Genomic DNA, 14,262 nt, shown 5'->3' on the forward strand with positions numbered 1-14,262 from the left:
TATACATAAAACAAAATTTAGTACTTCAACCATTTTCAAGTATATAATTCAGTGACATTAAATACACTCACAATGCTGTGCGACCATCACCACTATTCAAATTCAAAATAATTATGTCTAAAGATTGAGCAGGACCTCAGAAAGATGGAGGCAGCAGCATAGTTTCTGAATCTCTCCAAACCCTTTCATGGAAGAAGATCAACTAAAACCAAACACCCATAGGTGGCATTTATCAGCATTTACCTTTTCCAGAACTTTTTCACCATCCCAAACAGAGACTCTAGAGCCATTAAACAGTAACTTCCCATTCCCTCCTTGATCCATGTTCTTTCATCTTTTCCACTGTTTTTCCTAACATCTTTTAGCCCACTTTGAAATAATAGGTTACAGTTTTGATCTGTTTTGTGGACCTGTCTTTTCCAACTTGATTTTATTGTCTGAAGAGATGCTATTCTGCTCCTTATTCTCTTTTTGCTTACACTACCTCTGTATGGGATATGATCCCAATCCTTTTCTTTTATTGATTTTTGGATGAAAAAAGTTTTAAAGCACTTTGAAAAGGAGGTGCGAGGCCATGTGGAAACGTGTTCCTCATGGCTGTTTCATCAATGCTTCATTTATACTGTTTTGAAATAACTCTTTTCCAGGAGGCATAAACCAGTGGGCTTTATCATTGTACAGAGTTCAGGGAAACGACCCCACGAAAGCTGATCACCTTAGCAAAAATGATTTAGTTATGATTTCACCCAAGATTGGTCACAACCAGCCTGGGAAACTCAATGAACCAGAGACAAGGTATAATGCCATCTTTCCTTCTCTCTGCCTCAGCTCTCAAGGATTGGCCACCTACATGTTATTCGTAATTATTAGTTGGTTTCTGTTCATAATTACTATCAGAAGACACAGCACTTATGGGTCTAATTACATTGCCTGGCTACGCACCATTCTTCTTCATTTTGGCTTCCTGTTCACCAGCAGGAACCTGATTTATTTTTATTCTCCCTTCACCACAGCCCAGTAATTTTTGTGAATGACTCTCAGTCTCGCCAGAATCTGTATCTCTCACTCTGCCCCAACATCCCAACCCAACATTCGCTCCCTGAAGTGTACTCTAGAAATTTAGGTATACTGGATATTTTAACACTGTTCACCATCTGTTATGAAACCAGAAGAAGAGCAGCCCTCTTATGGAACGACGGAGAACTTGTAAGGATAAAACACCAGTCTGCAGGAGAAAGGGAAGAAGAGAATGATGGAAATAGTTTCCGGAAAACTATTTTTACATTATGTTTTGTTTGTTCTTGGTAAATAAATTTAAATCTTCTAAACATTAAAAAAAATCTAAACCACTAAATTCAATAATACAGGAATATAACTTTTAAAACATTTTTCTTTGGCTGCGCAGCATGTGGGATCTTAGCTCCCCAACTAGGGATTGAACCCACACCTGCTGCACTGGAAGCGCAGAGTCTTAACCACTGGACCACGAGGGAAGTCCCAGGAATATAACTTTTAGAGGAGAAGTTATAAACCCCTTGGCTATATGAACTGGAGATTTTTAGTAAGAAGTCATATATTTTAAATGACTTGGAGTTTTAAAGAAAGGAAGGAAGGAAGGAAGAAAAAGGGACTTCCTTGGTGGTACAGTAGATATAATATCAAAAATAAGGTAATTAATTAAATAACTTTAAAAAAGAAAAAAAATGCTGAAATCCACTGACTAATTATTCAGGCTGTTATATCTCGCTATTTCCAGATACATCTCTTTCAACACTTTTGGTAAAACGTTATCTTATGTCAGAACAAATGAATTACAAACTTTTCTCTTTGTCCAAAATTTGAGAAATTCTCCTACACTTCTACCTTCAAATTTTATAAAAAGGGAAAAGTAGTGACAACCCTTATACTTACATCCAATTGCATCATCTGGCCACATGCCTTCTACATCAATCAAATATCTACAAAACAACAAAATTCGAGTCATTAGTAAATAAAAAGAAAAGAAAATCAAGGTTTTGCAAAAAATGTCCAATATCACTTTACAAATATAGATATAAAAATCCTAAGAAAATATCAGCACATCTAATCAATAATTATTAAAGAATGATATACACCAGGACCACAAAAAGGCGTTATTCCAAGGATGCAAGGATAACGCAACTTTAGAAAATTTATTAATATAATTATTTACATTGATACAACAACTTAATTAATAAATGAAAGAGCATAAAATACAGGACCAAACTGGCAGATGTTAAAAAGTTATCTGATAACGTGCAACAGTCAGTTTGGGTGAAAATGCTCTGTACGCTAAAAACAGGAGACTTAATATGACAGAGTATTCATCAAGAACCAACAAATAACAAAAGACAAATCAGGACAAATATTAACATCATATCTAAAAAACCCTATCTAACCAACCATAGGAGCCAGAGACTTAGGAATCACCATCACTGACAGCTATTTCTCCCTCACCCTCATCCTCAGCCCACCACCAGTGCTAACAATGATACGGCCTACATACCTCTAGAATCTGTCCACATCTTTCCACCAAAATGACCACCATACCCTGGTCCAAGCCATCATTATGCCCAATTTCTACAAAAGTCTCCTAACTTGTTTCCTCGCTTCCACTCTTTCTCCTTGCAGTCTATTCTCCACTTGGTAGCAAAATGATAGGTTGAAAATGCAATTGGGTATGTTCCATGCACTCACCTTCAACAACAAAGTTCAATGGTTTTCTATTAAAGTCTGAAACCTTAAACATAAGCCTGCACGATCGAGCTCCTACCCATACTTGTAGCTCCATTATAATCACATGCTCCCCCAACAGCCCCACCTTCCTGGCCTGTTCCTCCAACACACCATATGCTTTCCTCTTATAGGGTCTTTTGATATTCCTTATGCTCAGAAATCTCTCTACAGTGTCCCTATCTGCTTAATACCTACTCATCCTTCAGATATCAGCTGAAACATCCCTAAATAAACCTTCTCTAGTCTCCATGATGAGATCAAATCCTCCCTAAAATATGCTCTCATGGTACCATGTTCCTCTCCTTGGCACTTGTCAGAGATGTAATTCTACATGCAGTGTATGATTCTTGAATATCTATTCCCTCTCTGGACTGTTAGAATTCACAAAGGGCAGGTCAAGTCTTTTCACTCACAAAATTTCACAAGTCTTTTTGCTAGCACCCAGCACAGTGCTTAAACATAACACATGCTCAATAAGTATTTCCTGCATGAACAACCATAAATTGGTACAGTGTAGCAACAACCACAAAAAGCATAAGGGCACCAACTCTTTGATGCAGAAGTCCCATTCTGAGTGAAGTTAACTGAGACAAAGCATATATATTCAAAGGTGTTCACACAGCAATGTTCATTACTTCGACATTTTATAGAGTCAAAAACTTCGGACTTTTATATGTTCATCAGTGAGCAAAGGAACGATGCAGCCTTAAAAAAAATAAACAAATGGGACCTAATGAAACTTAAAAGCTTTTGCACAGCAAAGGAAAGTATAAACAGGACAAAAAGACAACCCTCAGGATGGGAGAAAATATTTGCAAACAAATCAACAGACAATGGATTAATCTCCAAAATATATAAATAGGTCATGCAGCTCATTACTAAAAAAACAAACAACCCAATCAAAAAATGGGCAGAAGACCTAAACAGACATTTCTCCAAAGAACACATACAGATGGCCAAGAGGCACATGAAAAGCTGCTCAACATCACTAATCATCACTCAACATCCTGCTGCACTTGATTCTTTTACCATAATTAACCCACTTATAGTCACTACATGTTTATCTTCCTAGATAACTGTAAGTTGCTACTGAACAAAGACTTCTACTCACCTCTGTATCCCCGTGCCCTAACAACAAACCTATAAGGCTCTCGGTGTTTACTGAAACAATTTATTTTCTGAGTCTCTCCCAATTCTAGGGAGTGGATAGTATAGTCTCCTCCTCATTATCAGTGAGCCTGACATCTGTGGGAGGGGCTTATAGCAGAGGAAGTCACCAATGGATCATAACTAAGGTCCTGAGACTGCAATGGCAGAGAGCATGGTGAAGTTAGTCCACTACATGCAGAAGACCCACAGAGGAGTCAGCATATGCACTGGACTACACTTGGTATAACATGTGAACAATCAAGGTTTACAAACGTGTTCTCATGCACTAGTAAGGATCTTCTAGCCCACACAGAACAGACAGAACACACACAAAGGAGCCTGGAGGAAGTGAGTAGGCCAGCACAGGTAACATTTCTGTGACTACAGTTTACACAAATCAGATCATTTGCCTCCTTTCTAGACACCCTGGTTATCACAGGCAAGGCCAAGCCTCTCAAGTTTTAAACCTAAAGTACAGGGAAGATTTGTGAATAGGGCTGCAGATATTTAAGAGCTAGTACCTGCATTAAGCAACCAGGTTATAGAATGAAAAGTCATCTTGAAATTCTAGTCTCTCCCTCTCTCTCTCACCTCCTATCCCCTATCTTCAAATTTTTAGAATAGAGATAAGCTAGTTCAGTTCATATTTCTCACAAAAATCACTTTCCAAACTAAACTAAATTGTTAGTGACGATAAATAGGAAAAGCACCGTACTCTATTAGCACCATCTGACATTTCCACCTTAATGTTACCAAACACAACAGGCCTAATGTCAGAACTATTAAAAATGTTCAAAATCCCCAACCCCACTCACAATGCATACCAAAGTTCAGGTAAAGGAAAAAAACCAAAAACAACTCACCATTATCTTTATTTTCTTTCAGAAACCCATTTAAATTCCCACTGGAATTTAACACTAGTGTCGTCATCTGGCACCTGATGCCCAATTGTACAAATTTTTAAATAAGGAATAGTTGCTGGTAAGTCCTATAAGGCAAAACCATGAAAATACGTATTATTTCCTTTGTAGGGAAAGACTAAAAAATTAGAGAAGGCAGAATACAAACAAAGAGAGTACATTAAACTTAGTATGTCAGTCATTCTGATAAGAGCCATTTTTTCCAAAGCTGCTTTAACCAGTAATTATCACTTGATTTTCATTAAAACTGCAGAATGGACAGTTACCAGGCATGCAAAAGGAAAAGCAAATCTATGTGAACGAATGGACATGTAACTCAAAATGATATAAACAGTTCTACCTACATTTATGTTCTATCTTACATTTCAAGGGCCATAAAGAGGCTGTGATTTAAGCAGAAGACTAGAATAGAGTCAGAAGAACTTGGATTCGAATTAGGAAATAGAGCAAATTTCAGGCATTGTTGAGAACTGGTATTCTTGGGGTGGGAGAAAGTAGACTATCAATAGAAGACAGAAAAGGATAAGTGAAAATTCTCTAGTTCTGAATTTAAATGGAAAGTAACAGTATGAACCTATGACATATTTTTAAAATATTAAAAAAAAAACATAAATATTTCCTAGCTCTGACCACTGAAAAAGTCTAGAAACAACTGATGTCATGTTAAAAGTACTCAGGAGCCACTGAGAAGCTCCAACTGCCCAAAGATAGGGCTTCAGTTAGAATAATAACTGTAACGCAGTCCACGGTGATATGAATAAATAAATTTTACGAAATTGGTCACCACTGAAGGATATTTGTGAATCAACTCATTAGTTTGAAAACTCTTAAATAAAAGAAGAGAATCATGCCTCTATAACTGGGCAACCAAATAGTTGATGAGAGGAATATTCTCCTCATACAAATATACCCAGCTAATAAGTGAAAAAAAGAACAACAGAATTCACCATTCTTTGAAGCCTCAACTGAATTAATGGATGAAGGTATGAATCATCAATGACTGCTAATACCACAGAAAGACACAATTATATATGTCTCCATGGAAGAACACATCATCACCTATGAAACTGTCTTGCCAAAACAAAACATGCAAGCTTCATACTGATCAACTACCAATTTACAGGAAATAAAAGGACTGAAGAATATGTTAACAACACATGGACTGTAATCATCAAAATCTAGATGGAACAAATTACCTGTTTTCTTTAAAAAAAAATTCAAGGAGGAAAAAAAGTTAGAGAGACATGGAGGGAGAACCTAGAGATTAAATAAGACTTCAGAGACCTAACAATCCACGGCAAAGTGTGGACCTTATTTGCATCTAATTCAAAATTCTTAAAAAGAATTTTTTATGACATTTAGGAGACAACTGCAAATTTGAGCACTCACTGGGTGTTTACTATTAAAAAATGATATTAAGGAATAAAAGTCCTATATTTTAAATACACATACCAAAAATGTATACCTGGGGCTTCCCTGGTGGCACAGTGGTTGAGAATCTGCCTGCCAATGCAGGGAACACAGGTTCGAGCCCTGGTCTGGGAAGATCCCACATGCTGCGGAGCAACTAGGGCCGTGAGCCACAACTACTGAGCCTGCACTCTAGAGCCTGTGCTCCACAACACGAAAGGCCGCGATAGTGAGAGGCCCATGCACTGAGATGAAGACCGTCCCCCGCTTGCCGCCAGTAGAGAAAGCCCTTGCACAGAAACGAAGACCCAACACAGCCAAAAATTAATTAATTTTAAAAAATGTATAGGTGTAATTACATGTTGTCTCGGAGCTGCTTCAAGATAATATGGAATGGGGTGAAACAGGTGGGGGTATAGATAAAACATGACAGCCATCAGTTGGTAAATATTAAAGCTGGATGAGTTCGTGGGTATACAAGGAACACTCACAGTATTTTGTATACTTTTGTATATGCTTAAGATTGTGATAATTGTTTATAAACAAGACAACACTGTAGAAAACAGTCTGGCGCTTTCTCAAAGGTTAAGCGTAGAGCTACCGTATGATCCAACAACTCTGCTACTACCTACGCTGCACATCTAACAGAACTGAAAGCAGGGATTTGAACAAATATCTGTACACCAATGATCATAGCAGCATGATTCACAATACCTACAAGGTGGAAAACAACCAAGTGTCAATCAACCGTTGAATAACAAACTATGGTCTATATACACACAATGGGATTTATTAAGCCAAAAAAGGAATGGCATTTTGTTACATGCCATAACATGGATGAACCTTGAAAACACTAGGTTTAGTGAAATAAGCCAGACATAGAAGGATAAATGTTGTAGATTCCACTTACACGAGGTACCTAGAATAGGCAAATTCATAGAGACAGAAAATAGAATAGAGGTGTCTAAGGGCCGGCGGGAGGGATAATGGGGTTGTTACTGTTTGATGCTTACAGAGTTTTTGTTGAGGATGATGAAAAAGTTTTGGTTATAGACAGTGGTGATAGTTACACAACACTGTGACTGTATTTAATGCCACTGAACTGCATATTTATAAATGGTGAAAATAAATATGATTTATCTATATTTTACCACAGTAAAATAACAGGAATAACTGAGTTGAAATTTCAATTCTTCCTTGTCCGAGAGTCAGTTTCATCGTCCATAAAATTAGTAATTGTAGTTGTCTATCCTCTGAGCTTAGTGCAGAGTAAGCCCTCAGTAGGAGGTATCAGTACTACTTCCACTTCAGCAGCAAAGGATTGTTGTGAAGATTAACAAAGTCAATGGATATGAAAGAACTTTCTAAATGGCAAACTGCTATACAAATCTTAACAAACATTAGGTGTTACTGTCTCTCAAGGCCATGGAACAGGTCAGAAGAAGGATAATTATTTTGCACTGGTATGTCCTACATGGGCCAAGAGAATGCATGTGTTTCTGTATTATATCAGAAGATATTAGGAAAAGAAAGCATAAAACTTAGAGAACAAGTGTCTTTTACCCTGATGCTTAAACATGCTCAGGCAACTGCTTAAAATAAGTGCTAAAGACATAATGGACATACCTTTCTTTCCTTTTAGGCTACTACTATTCTACCTAAAAGTTTATTTCAATTTCAAAATATAGAACATGGAAGCTTATAGAATTTCTTAAGCATATCTAGAGCCTACTGCCAAATACTATAGTTCAATTCATATCTTTAATCTCATTTTGAAACAGCAATTACAAATGTGTATTTATGGAAACCACTAGCTTCCCTTTTTGAACCCACGAGAGAAGGCCAGGATTCACCTTAGCATAAGATGATAACTACTGAATTACTCTCAATTATTACAGTATCAGAAAGAAGGTCATTTTCAATTACGGGTTCCATTTACCTCTGGCTTATAATAGCCGCGAGTATATGTTAAGTCAATAATCAGCCCAAGTTCTTCATTTTGTTCCTGGAGTTTGTTAAAAACGATCCAAGGGGGAAAATCATTCTTCTGAAGCAAGATTCTTTTCAAAACTGTGTCAGAAAGAATAAAATAAGAAAGCACATGTGTTTAAAATCCTTTATTATCTTATCCATTTATTCAAACCCTGTGATGCTAACATATGAGATTCAAAGTAAAGTTTCCTCCTCTGGAGTTTACAAGCGATATTATGATCGTTTCTTCCAGAGAGATTAGACGGAAGAAAATAAGTTCACTTCTATACATTTATTTCTAGGTTTGTTTATTTCATTTTGGTCTCCTAACCAGACTGTAAACCTCCAGAAGGCAGGGACCACATCAATTTTGCCTACCACTGTATTGCCAGCTCCAAGCAGAGTGCCTGAAAATAGACACAGAAATAAATACTTCTTGAATATCAACATATAGGAAGGATGGCTTTCACTACTAAATATTCTTTCATGTATTTGGCTTATACATGTACCCTGTTCCATTGATCTCTTTGGTTATTCAAGTGTCAGCAACACACAGTGTTTGTTAAATTAGTAGACTAGTTTTAGAGCAGTTTGAACTTCACAGCAAAACTGAGCAGAGAGTACACAGTTCCCACTTATACCTGCTCTCCTTCATCCCACACAGCCTTCCCTGTTATCTACATGCCATACCAGTGTGCTTCATTTGTGAGAATTCATGAACCAACGCTGACACATCATTATCATTCAAAGTCCATAGTTTATTGCATTCATGGTACAAGTAACTGACTATTTCTTATTTCTAGTATGGTCATCCCCAAACATCTACATACTGAGATACATATTACTTTCTTATAAATTACTTTATTCTTATTTATAATTAGGGCATTCCATTGGTTTCTTTTTTTTTAATTAAGATCAAAAGTAGGTTGTATTCATCTATGAATTCCATTTCTGGATAGTAAAGGAGGTATTAAAAAGTATTTGCTACAAAAAGGGAAAATGGAGTATGACAGGGTTGAGAGCCAGGTCTATATGGTGAATTCAGATTTCTGGAAGAATACGGTATTAACTTTTGCTTACCTTTTTTAAAGGAACTTTGAAAGCAAGGAAACGAGTCCCAGGCATCCGCTGTTCAACTGGGAATTAGTCCTTCCACCTGTTAATATATTTTTTGTTAGGCAAATTTTATGTTAGGCTGTCTCCCTGCATAGGATGGATGTGCCTTGAAAATGGAAATCATATCCCTCTAGGGTAGGTCCCTCTTCTTTCTGCTTTGCATTTTGCTGCTCCACTTATTCAACCCCACCTAGTAATAACCTATACTTCCCTTGTTCCTGTTGTCCCATCTTGAAAACAGATAAAAGGCAACAAAACAATGCAAAGGTCTCAACAAATAAGGGATATCTAAAACCAGAGATGACCAGAACTTCTGCATCCCTGATAAAACCTAGCCCGGTGCTGACTACTAAGGTATCATTAATACATGCGTGTTGACTGAAATAGTTTAAACTCAATTCTTCCACTTCACAGTTTATTTTCAGTCCTCATACAAAACCTGATAATAAAATTCCTTAATGCTAGGAATCACAGTGAAAAATAATATCTGAACTGACTTCTGTAAGATGAGTTAGAACTAAGGTTAATTCAGTGTATCTGAAGCATAGAAAGTGAGGGCAAAAGTGGCACAAGGTGGGGCCATAGAAGCAGAGAGGATTCTTGACCACGTACAGTCTTAAAGGCCAACGGTTTGTTTTCTATTCTCAAAACAATGTTTCTGAGCGATGTTTATGAGCAATGTTCCAACTTGCTTTTTAGGTTTCTTTTGTGAAGAACGGATTGGAAGGAAACAAGATATATGGACACTACTTAGGACCTAATTGCAACAGACAGGCAAGTTCAGTATTAGGATGTTGAGGAAGAGTTGACAGATTCAGAAGAAATTCAGATAAACTGAAGCGGGCTTAATGAGGTATGAGATGGAGGAAAGGAAGGTCTTAGGGAATTAAAGCATTTACCGCACACATGAGCAAAGTCTCAAAATTAATCATTTGAACGTACAGAGGTAGATCTCTCAAATGACACCGGTTAGGAAGCAACAGTACGCCCTTTATAATTCCGAGGGGCACACAAATCAACTGTTCGATGGAAAATTCGGCGGTACCGGTGCATTTTTTTCACTCAAACTTAGTTTCAGTTCCTCTTACTCACATTTTCTGTGCCAAAACAACACAGCTTGAGGAACTGAAGGGGATTCCATTTTGGTAATTAAGGAGTGTCCCCAACACTGACAGACAGTCCCATCTTAAAAAACAGTCCCTCTGCATTTTACCCGAGGAGCAATGGCCAGAGCCTCCCATTTAAAACGATGGGGGGAAATCAGAACACCACACACTGCCCCTTTCAGCTACTGTGAACTGAGCCGCGAGACGACCAATACCCCCTAGCACAGTGCGGACGGGGCAGCGCGTGGGGGCAACAGTCACAGGAAACAGCACAAGAGATGAAGCCCAGACCCAGGGGCTCTGAGCTCCAACGGCAACGCCCAGGAGCCAAGGCGTATTACCTTTCCGAGATGTGCTTTCTGCCCTTCCTCCTGGCCGATGAACGTCCGGAAAAGCCGCGACGCTGACTCCAGCGCCCTCGGGCATGATGCCACTGTCTCACGTGACCCCCCAAGATACCGCCCACCCAACGCCAAGAGTGCCAAAGTCGCCAACCCGGCGACCCCGGTGCCAGCACAAGGCCATGAACCACAGGCGGCTAGGCGTTACCCCACGCAGGTCGCGGACCTCCTACTACTGCGCATGCGCCACCGCCCGTCGAGATGACGTCATCACGTCGGCCTACTGAGACGCTTCATTAGTAAAGAGGATTTGATGCCTGCAATTTCCCTCCTTAGCAGGAGGCTGGTAGCAGAGGTCCATTAGTTCGTGTGTGTACCCTTCAGAATTCCAATCATACGGGACATGGAAAGTTGTCCCACTCTCCCAGTTTCTTGTGTGGTTCTTTCAGATATTTCCCAAGTGCTTACATTCACACTTGTATCTTGTATGTAAGTATTTGTACGTAACAGGTATCCTGTAGTTTATAGAAGAGCAGCACACTATACACATACTATATACATAGTCTACAATGTGTCTTGGATAGTAACGCTGTTATCTTTCTAAAATATAAACTTGGTTGGATTGCTCTGTTGCTTGAACATCTTCACTTAGCACAGAATACAGCCCAGGTTGTTAGCATAGCATTGAGAACTCTTTATAAACAAATATCAGTCTGTCTCTCCAACTGAATTATAAGTTCAAACTATGACTTACAAGGACCTACATCATCCACCTCCCTCCTTTCCCCTGCCAGCCTCCCTGATTCCATTCTCTACTGCCCTGCCCTCACTGAATTTCCCCTGTCCAGCCACACTGGCCTCCTTACTATTCCTCAAACATGCCAAGCATAGTCGTGCCTCAGGGACTTTTCTTACGAGTCCCATGGTGAGTTTGAGAAAAACTGAAAGAATTCGAGTATCAGGTTCTAGTAAATTGTTAAATGTATCTTGCTTAAGTTTTTGTTCATTAATTTATATCCAACTACATAAAGCAAATTTGAGGAAAAACATATTAATAAATAAATAAATAAATAAGAATGAGGTCTCCAAATATTTTCATAGGAAGATGTCCACCATATATTAAATTATAAACCAGAATGTCTAAATACTATACCATTAAATCACATGTACAGTCAGTTCTGCATATCCAACGGTTCCATATCCTGCAGATATGGAAGGCCGAATATACTACACCATTTTACATATGGGACTTGAGCATCCGAGGATTTTGGTATCCATGGGGAGTCCTAAAACCAATCCCCTGCAGATACCAAGGGACCATTGTATATGCTTATATCTGCATTTTTTACGTCTGAAAAAATATGTGCTAAATTATTACTGGTGGTAACCTCTGAGTAGGGGGCAAAATTGCCTTCCACTTCATACATTTCTCTGACTGCATTTTTTGCATTCAGCTTACATTAGCTTACGTTACTGTTGTAAACAAAACAATTTAAACATGGTCTGCCTCTTGGGGTTGGCAACTCACCTACAGATGAGGTAGGCAGTCCTATTTCAACCATGGGTACTTTGGACACCAATAAGTCTGTCTATAAAACAGGGAATATGGAATTAAGTAAGCGAAGTAGATACACTAAACACAAGTTATACAATTTTCTGAAGAGTAGCGTTTATTAGTTACCAAAACACGACCACTATCCTGAAAAGGAAAAACTCTGAAGAAAAGAGTATTTTGCAGGAACGTACTATGAAGAATTAACTACTATAAAGTCAAAATTCATTGTCTCTGGGAAATTTTGCATAGCCTCCAATCAGATGCAATAGTGTGGACTGGAGAATGCCCATCAGGAACTGATCTGACTATAGAAAAAGGGAGCACAAAAAAAAAAAAAAACAGGCTAACAGAAGAATAGAATTTGTTTTTGAGTGAAACAAATGGAATGCCTTCACTTTTAATGCTCAATATTAAAAAGAACAAACGTTTTCTGAAGGGCTCTTGGGGTCCCAAACACCTCCATTCCTTCTCTCATTCACTGCTCCTCACAGGCCACGGGTCTATGTGCTTGTTGAGTTCTCGGGTTAACTAGCACTGTTCTTATTTCACAATGAAAAAGTAAGGCTTGAGATGTAAGTCCAAGCTGCACAGCAGGCAAACAGAAAAAAAGACTAGAATCAAGTCTCAGATTTGTCCAACTATGCCACAGTGTTTCGTGGTCCAGCACTTAAAAAAAAATTATATGAGAAAGTAAATAAAAAACAAAAACATGTAGCTGATCTCTGCAAAAGTTATGTCTGTGACTAGGTGGTGTCTGGCATGTGACATCTCCTGCCTGGATTACTACTGCCCTACAATTCTAACAATCTCTTCTATTTCAAATGATCTTCCACTTGGAAGATGTTGTCTTTCTGAAATATAAACTTGGCTGGATTGCTCTGTTGTTTAAAGATCTTCACTTATCACAGAAAAAACCCAAGTTTTTAGCATAGCATTGAGAACTCTTTATAAACAAATATCAGTCTGTCTCTCCAACTGAATTATAAGTTCAAACTATGACTTACAAGGACCTACATCATCCACCTCCCTCCTTTCCCCTGCCAGCCTCCCTGATCTCATTCTCTACTGCCCTGCCATCATTCACATTCCCCTGTCCAGCCACACTGGCTTGCTTACCTTTCCTCAAACATGCCAAGCACAGTCGTGCCTCGGGGACTTTGCACCTACTATTCTTTCTGCTTCAGAACACACCCTCCCACCCCATCTCCATTCTCCCAGAACACACCCTCCCACCCCATCTCCACTCTCCCAGAACACACCCTCCCACCCCATCTCCACTCTCCCAGAACACACCCTCCCACCCCATCTCCACTCTCCCAGAGAGCCAATGGCTTGTTTCTCACTTCAAGGCTCTGCTCAATCGACATCTTAATAGAGGGGACTTCCCGGATCGCCTACCACATTCCCTCACCTCTACATCTTGTTTTGTTATTCTCCAAAGCATTTACCACCACTTAACACTTCATATATTTATTTATTTATTTATCTCTCCCCCCCACTAGAATGTAAAGCAGATAAGGGCAAGAATTTTGTTCTCTTCCTACTTCCTAGAACAGTGCCTTCAACTTAGAAGTTGTTATACAAATATTTGCTGAAAATGAATGTATGAATTCTCTGCCCTTTCACACTACCCTCTAGTCACACCAGAGGCTGCCGCTCCAGAGCACAAGTTCAAGCCCTGTGCCTTCTGTACCTGTCCCCAATACCTGGGCTGTCCTTTCCTCATTCCGGCAAAATCCTCTTTCCCCAAGCCCAGCTCAAACGCTGTCTCCTCAGTCAGGCCTTCCTCAATTTCTCCTCTATATTCTGGCTGCACTTGATTCTTTTATTATAATTAACCCATTTATAGTCACTACATGTTCCTCTTCCTAGATAACTGTAAGTTGCTACTGAACAAAGACTTCTACTCACCTCTGTATCCCCGTGCCCTAACAACAAAC

At 38.9% G+C, this 14,262-nt stretch overlaps 1 long non-coding RNA gene across 1 annotated transcript; it reads right to left on the reverse strand.

Moving 5' to 3' along the window:
* Positions 1-776: 776 nt before the first annotated feature.
* LOC307196087 lies at positions 777-10,878 on the reverse strand. Its single transcript, XR_013831032.1, has 6 exons — positions 10,768-10,878; positions 9,285-9,360; positions 8,173-8,303; positions 4,767-4,891; positions 1,912-1,958; positions 777-1,225 (listed from the first exon to the last, which is right to left on the reverse strand). It is a non-coding gene; the product is annotated as an uncharacterized lncRNA (long non-coding RNA).
* Positions 10,879-14,262: the final 3,384 nt, after the last annotated feature.

Source organism: Stenella coeruleoalba, assembly GCF_951394435.1.
Source record: "Stenella coeruleoalba genome assembly, chromosome: 13".
Lineage (NCBI taxonomy): Eukaryota > Metazoa > Chordata > Mammalia > Artiodactyla > Delphinidae > Stenella > Stenella coeruleoalba.